We start from the raw sequence: 18,474 nt of genomic DNA, 5'->3' as shown, positions 1-18,474 counted from the left end.
CTGCATTTAAATCAGAGACATTGAGATATATTTATTTCCATATATTTATATTCATAGAGAAAAACTGTTCAACTCTTCGATCTCACTTATGTTTTTATTATTTTAGGATTTACATATGTTTTCCTGACTTCAACCTTCGGACTAAATTGGACGACTATTTACTCAGTTAGGCCAAAGGTGCACACATCCTCTCATCAAGGCATTGGTATAAAAAGAGTAGAAAACCCCTGGACTAGCTAATGCTATTTCAGGAAGCGTAGCTTATCCCACAATGCTAACAAATCCCTAATAGTTTGATATATTGGTGCTATACAGCTCCATATTTTTTTTACTATTTCAAAATCAATGGAAATCACTGCATCAATCCAATAGTTGATGTCATGGCACAACTCATACAAGAAACACATGACTCTGCAGTGTTAACCCTTAATAAAAAGCTAGAGAAATAGAATATGGTTCCAGTAGCTTTGATGCTTGGACCCCTAATAAAAAATCAGAGCAGATGCAATTTTAAAAATAACCTTTAAAACAATTGAGTTCTATCACTTGTGAGCTTGTGTGTGGTACTAGGACACAAGTTGGTCCTAGTACCACACACTTAGACCCACAACAATAATCTTTACAAAATCTCTGGGAAGCAGCAATTGTGGTACAAACATTTAAAATTGGGATGGCAGGCATGAAGCAAAAACTAAGCAAAAACTAAGCAGTGTACCCAGCATCTCCAAATCTACCCAAAATGTCTAAATTATTAACACTGGTCTAAAATAGCTAAGGGTCCAGAAACAAATCCAAAATCTCTCCAAAAAGGAATATAATGCATTTTGTCCATTGTAAAGCATATGAGCCCCTTATGAAGGTTTAAGATGAAACATAGATATAATTTCAACATTACATAATACCACTAACCTATTTAAAGACACTCTTTTCCAAAATAACGTATATAACCGAAATATTTTGAGTAGTAATACTCAATCTATGTTCAGTAGATGGAGACACAGACAGTAAATCAATGACAGTTCTATCCACTTCTCTTTTGCTCCAGAAAACGATGTCAGATAGGTCTATCAGCAAACATATGGCTTAGCTATGCCCAGAAGTCCTCAATAATAATGGTATTTTCCAAGGAATTACGAAAAATCGTTGACAATGTTTTAATGCTACCATATATAGAGCGAATGCCGTGGTAAGAAAATGTTCGGTTACGCTAACCTATAAAACGCTATTCCGAAAGCAAAATTAGACATGTTATACATCGTTAGAAAGCTTATACTCTCACCTACTGCTTGAGCATCTGCCATTGTAGCAACCTCACAGAGTAAACAAACATAGGCTACTACCACACGGCTTTATTTATGGGCGGTGGCTTGACTGAAACAAAGTGACAATAGCCAACAAAATCAAACATGCTAATTAAACTGCACCCACATCACGCCTCCAAAACCCGGCTGTAAGAATCACTAAAACAAGCCGACTTTGCTGACAAATTATAAGTATTTAGTGACCCTAAAAATTATGTTTATTCTATTGAGTGACTTCTTCAACACTTTAACTTTCGTAATATGAAAAAAAAAGGAAAACAGTAAAAAAAAATTAAAAACCCTTTTTTGCCTCCTAGCACGATTTCAAGATTTGCGACTTGCGGACCTTTTCTCCAGCACCCGTCACATATGCTGAAGTAGATTCATATGCAGAAGAGGAGATAATTGAGAGTACAGCAAATGTAGGGGCAGCGGAAAACAGACAGAACAGTGTGGAGCAGTATCTAGATATTGGTCTTCGAGTTGAAATTGATGAGGGATGTGACAGTGAGAGTGAAGAAGTTCACCAGCCAGGACCAGACAGTGGAAGCTCAGATTATGAGGAGGTTCATATTTCACAGGGATCCAAAAGAGACCAGAAACAGTCACAGGGATTTGTCATGGAGAAAGGTTGAGGGAGAAAAAGAGAATACAGATTGGAAAGGGCAGCTTCCTCCTCCCCCCTTTGATGTAATCACACCTTACAGGTATTTTAAGTCTTTCTTCTGTGATGCAGTGTTTGCTCCCATCTCAGAGCAGACAAACGTCTATTTAATGGAGAAGGCAGGAGTGCCAATCAACACCAATGTGGAGGAGATGGAGCAATTTGTAGGCATGCATATCCTCATGGGAATCATGAAAATGCCCTCTTACAGAATGTACTGGAGTGAGGACTGCCGCTTCCTTCCAATAACTGACACAATGGCACACAATCAACATTCGACCAAGATGGCGGCGCGTGCACAACGCGAGGCTCAGCGTCTCTCCAGTTTTCGCAAATTAGCGGTTATCTACTTAGTCGTTTTAAGTCTGTTCACTCAGTTTTGCATACGTATCATACACCCGACAAGAACTTTTGGATATAGGATTATTCAACTCGGACAACTTTATCAGCGATCTCCGGCTCAACACTGAGACCGTCAGGACACCGGAGGCTACCAACCCTGCTCCGCCGGCCGGAAGTACTCGCAGGCGGCGTCGAGACCGCATACAAAAGCGGGGGACAAGAGGAGGGCTAAGAGCCAAGCTAAGGCTATCTCCTCATCGGCTATCTCTACCCAGCATTTTCCTCGCCAATGTATGGTCCCTGGCGAACAAGATGGATGAACTGCGACTGCAGATCGCCACTCATAAAAGAATTATGGACTGCAACGTCATTATTTTTATGGAAACTTGGCTTAACAGCGGCGTTCCCGATAGCGCCATTGAGCTACCTGGGCGCTACACCCTCAGGGCAGACAGAACAGCTGATGACTCCGGTAAAACCAGAGGTGGGGGATTGTGCATTTATGTCAACAAAGCTTGGTGCACAGACAATACCATTATCGAGAGTCACTGCTCTGTTAACCTAGAACATCTCATGGTTAAGTGCAGACCTTTTATCTGCCCAGAGAGTTTACATCTGCTGTTGTGACTGCAGCATATTACATTAAATTACATTAGAGGCATTTAGCAGACGCTCTTATCCAGAGCGACTTACACAACTTTTTTACATAGCATTTTACATTGTATCCATTTATACTGCTGGATATATACTGAAGCAATGCAGGTTAAGTACCTTGCTCAAGGGTACAACGGCAGTGTCCTTACCCGGGAATCGAACCTGCGACCTTTCGGTTACAAGCCCAGTTCCTTACCCACTGTGCTACACTCCGTCCATACATACCCCCGGATGCTCCCCAGAGGGAGCAGACTCTGTCCTACAGCACCGGTTTCAACACACAGACTGGAGTATGTTTGCCACCCAGGCCACCCTGGATTCCCCCACAGACATTGATGCCTATGCCTCCTCTGTTTTGGACTATATCAACGCTATCATCAACAGTGTTACCACCCACAAACAGATTACAACATTCCCCAAACAGAAGCCGTGGATGAACAGAGAGGTCCGCCTACTGCTGAAGGCAGCTGCTTTCAGATCAGGTGACACGCAGGCCTATAGTTCAGCCAGGGCTAACCGGAAAAGGGGCATCAAGAGGGCCAAGCACAGCCACAAGCTAAGGATTGAGGAGCACTTCACCTACAACTCCGACCCCCGACGCATGTGGCAGGGCATCCAGGCCATCACGGACTACAAACCCACCTACACCTCCCCCCCAACCAGCGACACCTCCCTCCCTGACGAGCTTAATAACTTTTACGCTCGCTTTGACAGGGACAACCAGGAGGCGGCCATCAAGGCTGTACTCCCTGCAGACCACCAGCCCCTTACACTCACCCCCACCGACGTGTGTGCAGCACTGAGCAGGATCAATGCACGCAAGGCTGCTGGCCCTGATGGCATCCCCGGACGCGTGCTCAGGGCCTGCGCTGGGCAGCTAACTGAGGTCCTGACTGACATCTTCAACCTGTCACTGGCCCAAGCAGCTGTCCCCACGTGCTTCAAATCCACCTCCTTCGTGCCAGTGCCGAAAACCTCCTCTGCAGCGAGCCTAAATGACTTCCACCCTGTTGCATTCACCTCCACCATCATGAAGTGCTTTGAGAGGCTGGTCCTGGCTCATGTCAAATCCTGCCTACCACCCACACTGGACCCCTTCAAATTCGCCTACCGTCAAAATAGGAGTACGGAGGACGCCATCTCCACAGTGTTACACTCCGCCCTCTCCCACTTGGACAACAACAACACCTATGTAAGAATGCTGTTCATTGACTTTAGTTCAGCATTCAACACCATCATCCCCTCCAAACTCATCACCAAACTTGGTGACCTTGGTATCAACCCCTCCCTCTGCAACTGGATATTAGACTTCCTAACCAACAGACTTCAGTATGTTAGGTTAGACAACCTCACCTCCTCAGCCCTCATCCTGAGCACCGGCATCCCACAAGGCTGTGTGCTGAGTCCTCTCCTATATTCCCTCTTCACCCATGACTGCACTCCTGTACATGGCTCCAATACCATTATCAAGTTTTCAGACGACACAACGGTGGTTGGTCTCATAAATAACAACGATGAGACAGCCTACAGGGAGGAGGTCCAGCACCTGGTGGCGTGGTGCGCCGACAACAATCTGGCCCTCAACACCAAGAAGACCAAGGAGCTCATTGTGGACTTCAGAAAGACCAAAGGAGGCACGCACACTCCTATCTGCATTGACGGGATGGAGGTTGAGCGTGTCACCAGCTTCAAGTTTCTGGGCGTCCACATCTCCGAGGACCTCTCCTGGGCCCTCAACACTTTGACCCTGATCAAGAAGGCTCACCAGCGACTCTTCTTCCTGAGGAGACTGAGGAAAGCCCATCTGTCTCCTCAGATTCTGGTGAACTTCTGCCGCTGCACAATTGAAAGCATCCTCACCAACTGCATCACAGTTTGGTACGGCAGCTGTTCTGCCTCGGAAAGCACTTCAGAGGGTGGTGAAAACCGCCCAACGCATCACCAGCACTGCACTCCCAGAAATTCAGACTGTCCAGCACAAGCGGTGTCTGCGGAAGGCACGCAGCATCGCCAGGGACACCTCTCACCCCAGCCAAAGACTGTTTGCCCTCCTTCCCTCTGGGAGGCGCTACAGGAGCCTCTGTTCTAGGACCAGCTTTTTCCCCTCAGCTGAACTCTGCACCACAGTGACAGCCCCCCCCCCCACCCCCCCCAATGACTGAACCTTGTACTGCCGCACCTTGCTAATAATATATTTATCATATTTATACCAATCCGCTGTCTATATTGTTTATAACTGTCTATACTGTTTATATCACATTGTATTGTATTCATATTTATCAATATTGTATTCATATTTATTCACTTATGTACATACACCTTACTGCACTTTACTGCTTCTTTTGCACTTCTGATTAGATGCTAACTGCATTTTGTTGTCTCAGTTCGTGTACTCTGTGCAATGACAATGAAGTTGAATCTAATCTAATCTAAAAATCGCTACCATACACCTGAATGACAACTCTAACTCAGAACAGCTGAGACACTGACTCATTTCAAACGACGACTGAAGACTCACCTCTTCAAGCTGCACCTCTCCCCATCCCTTCCTACCCTCCTGTATATGACCCTGTAAGCTTAGGGTTGTAACTAGGCAGCTGTTTCGTAGGTGACTAAGGTGCATTAACTACTGCTTGTATTTTTTCCATAGACTGCGTTGTTGCCATTCTCGCTGTGTTAGTGTTAATCAGTTTAACCTTCAGGGTCCAAGTTGAACTATGCGGTTGTTCCCTGCACTTGGACCAGTACTTCTCTCTAGGGTTTTCATCATACTTGTTCCTGGTTAGGGTTATACACTTTGTTGTATGTCACTCTGGATAAGAGCGTCTGCCAAATGCCTGTAATGTAATGTAATGTAACATGGTCCTCAAAGATCATCCTAACTATGATCTGCTCTTCAATATCCGGCCAGCGATAAATAAAATATAAATGAAAACGTCCAAAGCATTTCGCCTGAAGAGCACCACTCAGTTGATGAGATGATCACTGCTTTCAAAGGCAGGAGTGCGCTGAAACAATACAACCGGAGTAAACCCCACAAATGGGGGATCAAGGTGTTTGTCCGTGCTGAGAAGAGTGGAAATGACTTTCCAAGTGTACATTGGAAAAGGAACCACCAAGACAAACCAGCAGACATCACTTGGAATCAGTGGAGACATAGTGCTCCGGCTGGTGGAGAATCTTCCAATGAATCAAAACTTCAAGGTCTACTTCGACAACTGGTTCTCACCCTATAGTCTCATCGTGGCTCTGAAAGAGAGAGGTAACCACTTTTTTCATTTTTCTCATACTTTAGATCCATGTAAATTTTACTAATTTTATGGTGATGATGAATTTTATGTGATGAAGATGATGATGATGATTATGGTTATTATTATTATCAGGTCTCTGGGCTGTTGGAACTGTAAGAAGTAATCGGGTTCCTGGATGCCAGCTTGAAGAGGATGGAAAACTGAAGAAGAAAGCAAGGGGCAGCTTTGACTTCAGAACTGAGACCAAACACAATGTGTCCTGCGTAAAATGGTATGACAACAAGCTTGTCCACTTAATCTCATCCATGGTTTGCTGTACACCAGTTGAGACCGTAAGGAGATGGTCAGCTGCACAGAAAAAGTATATCCAGGTGCCCCAGCCAGCTCTGGTCAGATCATACAATCAGAGCCTGGGCAGAGTTGATCTGCACAACATGCTGGTTGAACTGTATCACATCAACTTCAAATCACACAGATACTATATGAGAATCTTCTCCCGGCTGGTTGACATGTGCATTGTGAATGCATGGCTACTGCACAGGTGACACACTGATCAGCTTGGAGGAAAGGCCATGGTCCTGGTTGATTTCAGGGCAAAAGTGGCCCATGCCTTGTTGCAGGCAGGAAAAGTTCCAGAGAGCAGAAGGGGACGACCATCAAATTAAGACAACCCGAAGTGATGCAGAGTGTCCTCAAGGCCTGTAGCAGATGTGTGCCAGGATCAGAATGTCCACTGGCCACAACTGGTGGAGGACAAGCAGTGCTGCAAGATGGACATAAAGAACTAGCCCTGAATGAGATGCAAGAAATGCAATCTGGCCCTTTGCATAACCTGTGACAGGAATTGCTTTATCAAGTTCCACACTCAATAGAAAGAAGAATATGCACAGAAAGTACTAAAAATGGGCTGTGCATACTCAAACTACACATGAAAGCAGATCAAGCATACAAATAGGTTACAGTTACAGTTGTCTGTGATAAAAGACTAAAATTAAAAAGATGAAATCATATTCTTCAAATAGTTTAAACACATAATTTGTTGTTACACTGTTAAAATGAATGTTATGTTATCACTTTATAAGCCTGAATACAGAAATTCACTGCTCCTGAAAAAAAAACGAAAATTACCACAAGTTCATAAAATCTAAGGGTGGATATGTAGAACTACTAAAGCTCTATGATGCAAAAACTAAGCAGCGTACCCAACGTCTCCAAATCTACCCAACATGTCTAAATTATGCTTTGCTGTAAATCACAACATATTCACGTATTTCACTACAAATCAGATGTTTTCACTCAAGAAACTCACTGTTGCGTCATTTTCAAGTGGGAATTACAAGCTTTCTGTCACTACAGTGGTCTAAAATAGCTAGGGGTCCAGAAACATATCCAAAATCTCTCCAAAAAGGAATATAATGCTTTTTGTCCACTGTAAAGCATATAAACGAGCCCCTTAAAGTTGGTTTAATATTGGACATTCAACAGACATTCACATTCGGCATTGCCAATTTATTAAAATTCAAGAAATCAATTTAAAAAACATTTAATTCTGCTTAGATCAATAACTTTACCAATATTTGACAAAAACGCCTCACACCAATTGCAGATTATTCAATTAATACCTGGCCTTCTTCCACAACCTTTGTTTTTCACAAGTAATAGATTGCCAATTTATTAAAATTCAAGAAACACACAGGTTCTTGATTATGATATGTACTTTTACCTCGGTCCCTAACTAAGGCACAAAATGCCGAATGTCTGTTGAATGCCCAACATGAAACCAACCTTACCTCGGTATGAAAGTTTAAGATAAAACATTGAAATCAGATGTAACAATAATTAAAAAATATTGTCACAAAATGTTGTACAGTACCTAAATGTGTAACAATTAACTCTGGTATGTACTCTCATATGTTTTCTTGTATGAAGATGGAACAACATGAAAATAATTCTCAACCATCCACCACATTTTGGCTATGTTCCAACACTCTCATCACTGTTGCATGCTTCACAAAAACTACTAGACTACCAATAAACGCTTACACTACAGTGTGAAATACTCTCATTATAAAATACCACTAACCTATTTAAAGACACTCAATTTCAAAAATAACATATATAACCAAACCATTTTGAGCAGTAATACTTAAACAGCAATGATGAAATCTGTTTTCAGTAGATAGAGACAGAGACAGATCAATATACAGTCACGTGTCTCATACTGAACACAGCTGTCTATCACAAACTAGGCTTGCTTACATTCTTACGATTAGCGACCTATCCACGCTACAACTTTACATGATCCTTTACAGCTGGATATATATCTGAGCAATAGGTTATACCTGCTCAAGGACAAGCATGTCTTACGGATCGACCGACGACCTTCGTTACAGCCAGTTCTACCACTGTGCCACATCGTAGCTATCCCAAGTCTCAATAATAATAGTATTTTCCAAGAAATTACAAAAAATATTTTTGTTAGGTGCAGCATCTTTTACTGCTACCACAGAGTGAACGTGAATGTGATGATAAGCAAACTTTTGGTTACGCTGACCTATAAAACGCTATTCCAAAAGTAAAATTAGACATGTTATACATCGTTAGAAAGCTTATACTCTCACCTACTGACTATATGAATTGTCAATCAAGCCAGACTGTACTAAAAAGGGCGACAATGCTGTAAACAACACATGGTATTACGCACAACTATTTCGGAAGGTACCCAGGCATCACAAATGTGCATATATTTCACAAACGGATTGTGCAATACAATATGCCACTCAGTCTCAAAATGGACATCTCTATGCATAAAACCACTGGTAAGGTTGTATATTTATTCAATATTTAGTCCCAGATATGGACTGTAGAATGACATGGTATAATTTTAAAAAAACGTTGTCTCATTTATTTCGTTATTCAGTGAGCAGCGTTTTCACTGTATTGGCATATCTTAGGGCTATTGCACAGCCGACATGTCCATGTGGGGCCCACATGGGTTACACGTGGGCTGACAGTTGGGACCTACCTGGGCTACCTAACTGGGGCTTATCCAGTTTTGTCCGCAGTTTCCATGTGGGCCCTACATGTGTTGGCCCAAATTAGTTAATGATGGGGCATTAACGGGCTCCATATAGGGCCCATGTGGGCAAAACAGGTTTTTCCCATCTGGGTCCTACATGTATCTACCAGCATGGGTTAATAATGGAGCCAAGATGAGTTACAGCTAGGGTCCTTGTGGGCCACAAGAGGTCTGTATATGGGCTACCAGTGGGTATTTATTGGTTCTCATATGGGCTGCTCGGGCTACCTTATTTTACAGTAACCCCTTAAATGCAATTGCACACTAAAGCAAAAGAATATCCACAAGGGCTTAAACTGTTCTAATTGAATGGTTGTTTAAAAAAGAAACCAGTCAAGTATTATAGTTCATGTTTTTTAATTATATTAAATTAGATCAGGTAATTAGATCCTCTTCGGTTCAATTGGCAGCATCCCTTTTGAAAAGAGAAAATAAATTAATCATTTGGCAAATTTCAATTGTTTACTTCTTCTAGTACCTTTCTCAATGATCAGATTAGCCTAGAGTATTTGATAACTGTCTCCTTTTCACTGCTGCACTCACTTGGTGTAAAAACTAGTACTAATGGATAATTCTCAACTAGGCTATATGAAAACACACAAAAGTACAAAAATGTTATCATGTGAAAAATGGCTGGAGTCTACTCGTATGGACATTTTAAATGTGTAACATTAAGGAGGGCAACCAAAAAAAAAATTTCTGGAAATCAACATAAATATTGTGATTAAAATATCAGTTTAACCTTAAATTAGCGTATTATAGACATTAATTGTCCTTACGTGGAAATTTAATGTGGTAAATTCTGACTGATAGCCAATATTTTCGTTGGACACTCGGTACATCCCACCTTATAACCTTTAAGTCCCAGCTGATTGGTGAATAGTTGAAATGGATTTACAAAATAGACATGTCAGGCTCCAATCATAATCAAACGGTTACGAGCGTGCTGCACAGTTTAGGTAACAACGCTGAATCCTTCTGACGTAATTTACATAGCAACAGTACACTCAGATCACATAGACCAACTGACAGTGGCCTAGAGAAATTGATGATGATTCAGGAACTTTTAAAGATTTAATTTGGTCCTATAGTGGGACGTTTATTGAAGGTCCGACAGAAATTTTCGGGGGTTTGTTGACTAATCGAATGCTTTCATTTTTATTGTTTGACTGACCAAGTACCATTAAAAAGCTAATTTTATAGATTATTGCTGTTGGCTTATGCTAGCTATGTCATATAAACCTCATACGGGGATCAGTAAAGGCTAACAACACACTAGCACTTCTTGTTAGTTTTATCACCACTGCTGTGAAGTAAAAACGTGGACAAACTACGTTTTCTATGAGAAATGTATTGGCGAGTTCACGTGCACACACTGCGGTCTAAATCCTAAAGCTCCATTTTGCTCGCCCTAGTAACATAGTAAATATGTAGAAACCTAATGTAATCGTCCTGCAACGTTCAAGCTGGCTGTCTTGCACAAAATGGCAACCACACTGTAGCAGACTCTCCCCTCAGGCAAGGTTGACTGACTCCCGCCAAAAAGCTAACGTTAATGAGCTAGCGAACACTAATTAAGCTCATTCAGATGCTAACATCAACCAGATAGTTACACTCCCTGCAGTAAATAAAAATTTTTTTAAATCATCTGCGTAAACCTTTCAGAAACACACCGTCTAGTTAGAAACAGAGGTAACGTTCAGTGAACTCCGGTTGTTAAAGTAATGTTAGTAATCAGCTAGCTAGCTAGGTTGGTAACTTAGACAAAAATATAGCTAACTAGCTAACTTAGCAATGTTGACAACTGGAGGTTGCTAGATCTGTTAGCTAGCAGCAATACCTTACCTTAAATTATACAGGCTGAGCTTGATGTTAGATCTCCACTGCTGTCTTGACTTGAGCTGAGGACTTGACGCAAAGTTTTGGTCTGTGTGCAGTTCAGGCTGGAAAAATACAGCAAGAATGGGGGAGGGGGAAGTGCCCTCTCTCTTCCCGGTGCAGAACCTCATATACTGGTGGTCACACGATCATATGTATGACTAGGCTTGGGCCGATTGGACGATTGAAATTTTGCACTATCGTCCAAGCCTATGTATGACTACGTAATACGTCTGTTGCGAAAGACATGCTTTTACAATTTTCAACGCAGAAACTTTTTTTTTTTGTATGCACACTATACTTGCATGTATTGACAACATATAGTAAACAGAACACAATGTACCACATTTTTCATTCAATTTTGGGTGTGTGTGATTTCATCTGCCATTTTAACATATTTCAATAGGACAATAGGCAGTAGCCTAGCACAGGAATGATAGACCCAATTGTCTTGACATTTTACACGCACTGCTGTCATATCACATAGAGAATGTGTGTCAAAAATGAAGATTGTACTTTAAAATATTTCGATGATGAAGAGACAAGTTTTCATCTCATTGTGTTACACTGCGAGGATTACTTAAACTGAATATTCTAGTTTTTTGCTTAAAAGAAAAAAAATATTGATTAACAATTAGTAAAATTTGATCCATATCAGCTAATTTAGCCCACATTCTAAGCGTTGGTGAGGCTATTTCCCCATTATGATAACATATACAATGGCCCAGTTAGGACCCATGCAGGTTGATTGTTCACATGGGCCCATTTCTAGCCCATCTGAATTAATCTGGGTTGCCCATCTTGGCCCCCACAGCAGCCCGTTATAAAGCCCACTCTGAGCCCATGCCCAGATGAATCCCATCTACCCCGGGTAAAACCCACGTGGGCCCCACATAGACATGTTGGTTGGGTGTCGGGTTTATCTTGTTGCTATGACACAATACAATTTTTGAGTGGTGAAAGAATATGTTTATACCACACATGTCGTTTACGGCGTTGTCGCCCATTTTAGTACAGTCTGGCTTGATTGACAATTCATTTATTCAGTAGGTGAGAGTATAAGATTTCTAACGATGTATAACACGTCTTTTGGAATAGCGTTTTATAGGTCAGCGTACCCGAAAATTTTCTTATCATTGCATTCACTTACGCATTCACTCTGTGGTAGCAGTAAAAGACGCTGTTATCGTTACTCTGGTTTTATTATTATTTTTTAAATGAACTGACGGTATGAAGACAGTAGCAGACAGAGAGTGTGCCAGGTTACAGTTGGCTAACCACGATGTACTGTATGTCTTGTGATTTCAGGTGAGCGACGAGGTCTATATGTGCACAAAAGTGATATTGCATTAGTACAGTGGATGTATAAGAATGCTAGGATATCAATGATGCTAGTAGAGTGTGTGTATGAGATTGGTAAATGTTAGGAAATACAAGTACATGCTTATATCATGTAGTTGCTAGCTAACTGGTTAGTTAGCCCCACTGTAGCAGCTAGTTAACTGGCTAGTTAGTCCCACTGTACCAAGCTAGAATCTAGAAATGTCCATTTGTAATCAGTAATATGTGCTTACGTGTGAATGTCCAGTAAATTTGTGTTATGTTGAGCCAAATCTGAGAATCGCAAACTTTATTTTATTGAGAATATATGACAATAATAGATCCCTGTGGATGTGTTGTGTGGTACAGCAGCAGTGAACTTTGTATTGGCTCTGTGTAGAGGAGGAGCTATGTGTGTGGCTGGCCTATCACGGAACGATGTGGACACTGGACACAGCTACCTAATGAGGATTTTCCTTCATCACGAGTATGGATATTGACAATTTTACTCGTGGTACTCGTGCTCCTAAAAAGTACATCATCCGTACCGGATACTCGTTTCATCCGAGTATTCGGCTCAAGCCTACTATCTAGTTTATGTTGTGGTCTGGTGACAGTTCTGAATGACAAGTGGAGCAGAAAAGGAAAGGAGGGTGATACTTATGGCGTTTATTTAATGCCAATAATCAGCAGGAGCAGATATTCACTGCGCGAGCACAGAACCCCTTTCACGCGTGGAAATTCCAACACCGAGAGTAAAACAAGCAGCCGCGCGCGAGGTGGTGGACCCTTATTTCTACTCGCTCCAAAGTATTTCTACTTGCTCGCGAAAAGCCACTTTCTCCTTGCGCGGAGTACTGTTGATTTTTGTCAGTGGGGGCGGGGATGAGGTGGAGATTTATGCTAATATGTTCACTGGTATGATTGGTCACTTTAAATACGAATACACTTCCTATGCCTTCTAATGGTGCATTCGTTCGGTCCTCCTCAACTCATAAAGTTGGAAATTTATCATGTGACCAAGTCGTATTTACGAGGTGTTTGCATTTGGGCAGTCATGGAAACTGGTAAATTTATCACATGAACAATATGTATGTCCGCTGGGGATGTAAAGGGGTTGGACCAATGAGATCACCCACTGTTGGTCACATGATATTGTTTCTGCCAGTTGTCCACTATGTGTTGAAAGCAAGGTGAGGTCAGTGAAACGCACAACTCGTAAACTCGGGTATCATGGAACTAGCCTGAGTTTACCACTGGTATTTACCACTTGGTCGGCCGTTCGAGTGCAACTTCCTGGTGGTAAACTCGGAAATTTCCGACTTTACGAGTTGACGAGGACCGACCGAATGCACCATTACGGCAGTGTTCTTGAGAGCAATATGGAGACACAAGTTGTGAGTAGCCTACCGGAGACAATGCAGTGTCATTAAATTAATATATAAGCCCCATTCATATCAAACAGTTGATTTGGGTATTTAGTGGGTCGAACTTGATCTGAATGGAGTCAACCCACTAAATCGCACCCTAGAATTACCCACCTCTGGACCTAGAACAATGCCTGGGTATTTAGTGGGTTGCATTCTGTGTGAATGGTGTTAAAAGTGACCCACTAAATCCGATGTCATAATGTCAACATGCGACGCTGTTACAGCCCGCAGATTATAATTTTTTAACGTTGTTAGACCTGTTAGACCTAGCTAGCTGTAGTGACTGACTGCTAACAAGAACATTGTCGTTAGAAGGCATAGGAAATGTATGGGACACATTAGCATAAATCTTCATCTCATCCCCGCCCCCACACTGGAAAAAATCAACTGTACTCCGCGCGAGGAGAAAGTGGCTCTTCATGAGCGAGTACAAATACTTTGCGAGCAAGCAGAAATAAGGGTCCACCAGCTTGCGCGGCTCATTGTTTTACTCGTGCAGTGAATATCTGCGCGTGTGTTGGAATTTCCATGTCTGAAAGTGGTTCTGCACTCGCGCAGTGAATATCTGCTCGCGCTGATTATTGGCATTAAATAAACACCATAACTAATGAAACTAAAACAACGCGTTTCTGTTTTTAACTCATACTTCGGTTGCAGTAGCATTGAATGTCTGAGTTCAGTAATCCCGGCATGCCGGCGTGCCGACCACTAGGGGCTTTGTGCTAAGAGGTTAATGAAATCATTTTAAGCCTTGAAAAGACACATGGAGCTGTACATTTATGGCAGGCTGGCTGTGCAATCTGCAATGATGATGATGAAAAGAATAGCATAATATAAAAGATGTATATTCTCACATCCTAATGTTAAACAGGTTTTGTTAATCAATAAAATCCTCAAAATAATTAGTACATTTAGTCATAAATTAATGACAATTTATACAAAATCTGTTTTATGTTTCCAAAGAGAATTGAATTCACACTGTCTGAAGCTGGCGGCCGGGAACACACGACTGTAAGGCCCTTTTCATATTCCCCTAGATTAATCCAAATATCCTCACTAGGCATGAGCTGGTCAATTTATGGAATTTCCTGCAAATTAAAATCTTCTTTTACAGAGAGGGCCACACCCCCACATCGTCTGATTTATCCTTCCTAATGAGACCTGTTTGATCTCAGAGTGGACCACATCGTTTTTGAAGTAGTCTGCGATTAAGAGAAAGCCAACCTTCTGCCAGCTGTTCGATTGTTGGTTCATAAAGGAACCATTCTAGATCGATCTCCGTGGTGACGTATCAACAGAAATACAGACTGTCCAAATTCAAAAGTGAAGCTGTATCTTTGAACGCCCAAGGCAATGAAATCACAAAATTACAACACTCAACTGGTGCAGTATACTGGTGTGGTATATGGCAGACAAACTTCAAAATAACAAAAGTAGCGCACGCCAAAAGTGACACACTAAGTTAGTACTACAGACAGAATGCAAAACCAAGCAAAGCAAGGTTACAAATCCCAAAAATTTGTAATATGGGCTCTGCACAAAGTAGTACTAATCACAAATCACAAAGCTGACACTATGTAGTCCCTCAAGTAGCAAAGTAGCTTCAAAGTAGAGAACATCTACAGTTCTGTCACGAATGAGCCCCCATGTAATGTCCCAGTGTTTTTTGTGCTTTATGTTTTGTAGCTGCCACGTTTGTTTCTGTCTCCCCTACATAATGACTGTAGGGAAGACAGAAAATACTTTTAATGGCAGGCCTAGATTTAGCCAGTTTGAATAAATGACTTATAGACAGTGCTTTGTAAGTGAGAATAACTTGTCATTTTTGTTGGAAACATGTTTTTAATGAGATATCATTTCTTTTTGCACCGTGTTTGTTATTATCACTCATTAACACTCATGTGTTTGTAATGAGTAAGTGATAATAATAATTCATATATAAATGTAGGCTATGAGAGACATGCACATGTTGCACTTGTATAACATGGTTTGTGAAGAACCCACAGTAACATAGGTAACTAACCATGTGAACAACAATATAGCCTTCGGCTAGGACAGAAGCTAGTCATGTATATTACTAACCAGTTTAGCCTAAATTATCTTACAACATTGTTGTGCATCAGCATGTAAAACTCAACAGGAATTTGTATCCATACTGAAACTATTGAAAATGCGTGCTTCATACGGTCTTACCTGCAAATAAAATATAGACGCTTTTAGCTGGCCACATAGACAGACACTCGCTTAGCTTGTCGCTAATAATGCAGCTAAGCTTGTTGCTACTGAGCAAGACATCATAACATGACCAGGTAACATGACTTTAGAAAGGTGGCGTTTGCTGATAAGAAAGTTTTATACAGTAGCCAAGTGAGGAAATATAGTTAGTAGAAATGCAACGGTGGTCAGCTGGTGTAACTTTTTAAGAAAATCATACATTTACTGTCATGAAATACATATGGCTGGCCGTGAGTGACTTTTGCTAAATATATGCATTAAAGATTCTGATATTTTGATAAGTGCAAAAGCAATAGACAATTATTAATTAGCAAATATAAGTGTAAGAAAATGTTAGTTTAGATATGAAAAGATCTGGCTGAGGGCGAGGTGGGATTTGATCGTCCGACCTTGCACTTCCCAGTCAATGATATTTGCAGTGTGCCACCGTCAAGTAGTTGTGCAAAGGCCTGGTGATATTGTAGGCAGTTAACTCTGTGTCTGTGTTCGGTGAACACCGGGTAGATGTGGAGCAAAAGCAATAGTTGAGAACAGGGATTGTACGGTCATGAAAAACCTGGAAAAATCATGGAATTTGAAAATAGTAATTTCCAGGCCTGGAGAAGTTTTGGAAAAATAAATAAACCTAGAAAGTTTTGGAAAAGTCATGGAAATTAGCTTCACAATTGCCTGTATAATAGAGTATATGTGGTTCAGTTAAGATCGACTGAGAAAAATCTATATTGGTTAAACAATTCTTTAATGTTCGGGCAGATCAGTCACATCACTTGACGTTATGTTGTTCTCTGCGTGGGGTAATGTCAAATTCTGACCTGGGTTGCAGCTTGTACTTTGACGAGATGAAAATTTGAGCAATGCCAGGAAAATGCCGATTTAATAATGTCTGGCTTCACTTGGACAAGTATAAGGCATGGCTTGAGAAAGACCAGAACCTGGGACGAGCAAAATGTAGACTGTGTAGTAAAACATTCGACATTTAAAACATGGGAGAGGCAGCGCTAGCTAGTCATGCTAAAGGAGCTAAGCACCAGGCTGCTGTGCGTGAATCAGCTCTCAACCTCATCACCGGCCTTTTCACCCCGGTGACCAACATGACACCCGCTGCCAGCTGCAGTGCTTTCCTCTCGTCCACCATCAAACAAGGGACCATTTCGGGTGCTGTGTTCAGAAACTAAGCCCTAACTGCAGAGGTACTGTGGGCGCTAAAGGTGGCTAATTCTCACTAATCCTACAATTCATGTGAAGATACAAGCCAGCCTTTTCAGGCCATGTTCCCCAACAGCCAGATAGCTGCCAGATTTGAATGCGGTGAATGCAAGTGCTCATATATATGTACTTTTGGACTGGCTCCTTATTTAAAAAAACTGACTTTGTCCAAAGTATCAAAGCAAAGATTGTATGTTATGTTATTTTATGAAAACCTGAACCACTATTTACAGGCTAAACAGTTAGACATGCATGTCAGGCTATGGGACGGGCCCGAGGTGAAGACTAAATACATTGGCTCAGAGTTTATTGGCCATTCATCAGCTCAAGATATCGCTGAGAAAATGAAGGACTTGCTTTCAGAGATCGGAATCACAAATCTCACCAAATCTCACTGGATGGGCCAAACGTGAATTGGAAAGTGTTCAAAATACTCCAGAAGCAAGTGCAGAATGATGTGGGGCAGTCGCTAATCAACATCAGTTCATGCAGGTTGCACATACTGCACAATGCACTCAGAGATGGATGTAAATCCACTGGATGGGAAGTTGAACACGGACTCTCTAGCCTGTACTGGCTGTTCCATGATTGTCCTGCCCGTCACAAGGATTTTATGACAGCAACTGGATGTAGCACGCCCATGCTCAAGTTTTGCAAGCACTGGTGGATTGGGAATGTCAACATGTCAGAAAGAGGGCTGCTGCTCTGGCCGCATGTCAAACACTACATTGAGATGGTAGGGAGAGGTGAACTACCCAATCCAAAAGTGAAGTCATTTTAGGAGGTGAAGATCCGCTGTGCTGATCCTCTCTTCACAGTGAAAGTGGAGATATTTAACAGCATTGCAAGAGAAATAAACCCCTTCCTCACCATGTATCAGGCAGACCAACCCATGCTGCCCGTCCTCTCTGAGGACATGCCCAAACTGATTAAAGGTAAGGATAAACATATTGATGGTGTAATTGCGAATGTTTTATTTTATACATTACAGTCTATTAGAAACACACACAAATATATAAAGTTTGGCTATTTTTCACTTGTTTTCCATTTTACAACTCCTAATCCAGAGCAAAATATTGTATAAGCGTAATAGGTTAATAAAACACCACAAAGC

The 18,474-nt window shown here is 41.6% G+C and overlaps 1 protein-coding gene across 2 annotated transcripts in view; it reads right to left on the bottom strand.

The window, feature by feature from the left end:
• Positions 1-18,474, bottom strand: part of LOC135248041 (mucin-19-like) — a 62,058-nt gene that overhangs the window by 36,229 nt on the left and 7,355 nt on the right. The gene's annotated exons all lie outside the window — the stretch shown is intronic.

This window comes from Anguilla rostrata, chromosome 2 (assembly GCF_018555375.3).
Source record: "Anguilla rostrata isolate EN2019 chromosome 2, ASM1855537v3, whole genome shotgun sequence".
NCBI lineage: Eukaryota > Metazoa > Chordata > Actinopteri > Anguilliformes > Anguillidae > Anguilla > Anguilla rostrata.
The sequence above is the reverse complement of the archived record's forward strand: the minus strand, read 5'-3'. Positions and strand labels throughout refer to the sequence as shown.